Genomic DNA, 3725 nt, shown 5'->3' on the forward strand with positions numbered 1-3725 from the left:
TCATACACACTTCATCAACTGTTTTTAGGTTTGGACTAAGGTTTAGGATTGTGAGCCTCATCTAATCATTTATTCAAGTTTGTTCTTAGACCACAGAAAGAATACCCAAGCAGATGTAATTCCCCTGGTATTCCAGTTGTTGTAAATTTACTTCCTGATAAAAACTTTTGTATATTTCCCCCACATTTGTGTTTGGAGATGAATTTACTCTCTTTAGAACCACACACCAAACATATCCCTTTTTGTATAACTCTATTATTTTTATTTTTAACATACAAGATATTTTTACTCTTAGGTTTTCTTTTTACATTTGAGACAATAACTCATTTATTTATGAGAAAATTTCCTACAGAGTGCAAAAACCTTTTTAGTTTCCAACATGTACATTTGATTCTTAATTTTTTTATATATAGCATCCTGAGAAATGTCTACACTCTCTCCTCCATTTATTGAAGAAAAAAAGATGTAAAACAATAAACAACATAACAACATCATCAATAATATAATATTTCCTTCTTTCTCTTCTTTATCTCTTTCTCGTTAACATCTTCTCCCTGAAATCGATGTTTATACTCTTAAGGCATATATTTTTCCTTGACTTGTCAATTCTTTGTTTTCCTCCTCAGTACGGTGAGATCGATTTATTTTCAGTAATACCCCCAATCTTTTTTATTCTCACTGGTTTCCATATTATTATATTTATTCATTCTCTCTTTTCCTCCTCCTCTCTATTCTCCTTCTCCTCCTCCTCCTCCTCCTCTCCCTCTCTCTTCTCATTCTCCTTCTCTCTTTTCTCCCTTGTCTCCTTCTCTCTCTTCTCCTTCTCCTCCTCTCTCTTGTTCCTCTTCTCATTCTCTCTTGCCTCAGTTTCTTCAACTCCTTCCTCATCCCTTACTACTTTTGAACCACTTTCACCCCATAAAATATCATACATATATTCATCTGGATTTGTTGATATTCCTGCATCCAAATATATATATATATATATATATATATTTTTTTTTTTTACAACAGGAAACCAATAAAATTTCTTCTGCATTTCTAAAAGAGCCTTGTTTTGTTCTCAACTTTAAAATATTTTAATTATTTAACATTTTAGTTAAATCCAAAGTTGTTGGTTTAGTAACATCATTATAAAGCCAATCTTTTATTGAAAATACCCCATTCTTATGTTGTAGAACATATTTATTAAAATACAAAATACCCTTTTCTTGTAGGTATGCATAAACACAGAAATGATAATTTCCTTGAAGCCTTTTTGCTGTCATTTATGAATCAGAAATATATGACAGATTAATATGATGGCAGGTAATTCCTCCCCATCTTCCCATAGTTAAATCAGTTTGTATTCCCTTACTTACTATATATAATCCTGTTCCCTGTGTTTTCATGATATAAACTACAGCAAAGCTGTTATTGATTTTTGCCGGTTATTAAATTTTTGTATTTGTTGTTTGCAAATCGTGTTTCCACAAATTTCATTATAGACATTAATTGGATAATATTCTTCCTGAGGAGACTGATTTAATTCTTTCATGTCTTTTAGGTTTATTTAAATTGACAAATTATACCCTAAACCATTCATATCATATCCCCAATGTTGTATTCTCATGCAAACGATATGCCTTTCTTTATAAAATTTTGTTTTAATTGGAACTGTGAATTCTATATCTTCTTCTTCTTCTTCTTTGGCTGCTCCCGTTCGGGGACGCCACAGTGGATCATCCATATGATCCGCATGGTGATTTGGCACATGTTTTACACCGGATGCCCTTCCTGACGCAACCCTGCTCACCTCTTTACAACACAGGGATATGGTATACCTATTTTAACCGGGGTATACACCAGCCCAGTACGCTGGTACTCATTTTGCCAACCTCGGAAGGATGACAGGCTGAGTCAACCCCCTGGTGTATTAATTCAGTGGCCCAACGGGGCTTGAACTCAGGACCTTTTGGATCCCAAGCCACTGCCCTAACCACTACGCCAACACCAAGCTTCTATATGACCCGATGATATAATCAACACTTCTGTATCTTTGGAATACACAGTGATTTTATTTAAGGACACACATATATATATATATATATATATATATATATATATATATATATATATATATATATATATATATATATATATATATATATATATATGTATATGTATATGTATATGTATATATAATGATAAATATACCGGGCATAGTGACGTGTGCCTGTAATCCGGCTACTCGGAGGCTTGGGTTGGAGGATCGCTTGAGGACGGGGGCTTTGCGCTGGGCCGTACTATGAGAGGGTGTAGGGCAGCCCGGAATCATGGTGAAACCCAATCCTTATGCCTGTGTCGTAGAGGCGACCAGGGTTCCGTCAGGAAGGGCATCCAGCGTAAAACCTATGCCAAATCAGTATGCGGATCATAACAGATGATCCACTGTGGCGACCCCTAACGGGAGCAGCCTAAAGCCGAACAACAACAACATATGTATCTATATATATATATATATATATATATATATATATATATATATATATATATATATATATATATATATATATCACTTAATCTGACCAAGTCATTCACCTTAATCGGGCTTGGATAATTCATTAATTTATAAGCATTTTTCATAATAATATTTTTTGTTGTACTAAATTAGTATCAAAAGGGAGTAGTATCAAATTCTCTTATTTCACTCTCTTCCAACTAACACAAAATACAAATATTAAATCCTCAATAGACGAACCACTACTAGGTTGATTATTATAGATGGTCTCCTATCTCTCCACACAAAACCCTCCCTCTCATTTATACCCTATGACATACGAACTTCTTTGAACTCAAACAGCAAACCAACGAGTATTTGTTTACGTTCTATTTCAGGGAATAACTTTATTTTCTTGTAGCACTCATCACCGTCAAGTATATTGACAAACAATATGTTGGAACCTTGGTTTAAGTATCGTTGTTGAGCAGAGATAAAATGAAAAACCTCTCTTAATGATCTTTTCTGAGCATCTCCCAAGACGCATATCATTTTGAAATTGTAGTAAACTATTTTTCCATTGATTTCTTGACATCCATCAAAGTTTTCTGTTCATTCAAAGTTATTTATTTCTTCAACACCCTTTAATTGATTTGTAATTAAATTTATTTATCTGTTTGATCTTCTTTTGTTTTTATTATTTCTTCAAAAAGATTGAGTTGATATTTCTCACATTCTTGATGTTTTCCATTTAAATACCAAGGCTGTGATTTTCTCAACTCTTTGATTTGGTTATTGCATGGTTTTATCATTTATGTACCAGTAAAAAGGTGGTGGTCGCCTATTAAAATCCCCCCCAACTCAATTTTTCTTATGTATATCTTACCACATCAACTTATAATTTATCTTATGTATATCTTAACACATATGTATATCTTATCACTTATAATTATCCTTTAAATATTATATCCACAAGGGAGGGTGTCAATTCCATTTTCTAAATTAAACCTCATCATCAAAAGCCCCCAATGCCTTCTTAGTTACCTCCTCTGTATATAATTGATGTTTATAATTTCTTATTGTATTCATTTTTCTATACTCCTCTTTCTTAAAGGCTAAACCATTGTATGAATGTTTAAAGTTTAATGTTTCTTTGATTACATTTTTCTTTAACTCTTTAACTTTTTATCACTCTTTTCAAGATTATCATCAATATGTTTATAAGCATAAGCCTTTGCTCTCAATT

The sequence above is a fragment of the Eptatretus burgeri genome, chromosome 2 (assembly GCF_056783735.1).
Source record: "Eptatretus burgeri isolate ZD-2024b chromosome 2, Ebu_testis_v1, whole genome shotgun sequence".
Classification (NCBI taxonomy): domain Eukaryota; kingdom Metazoa; phylum Chordata; class Myxini; order Myxiniformes; family Myxinidae; genus Eptatretus; species Eptatretus burgeri.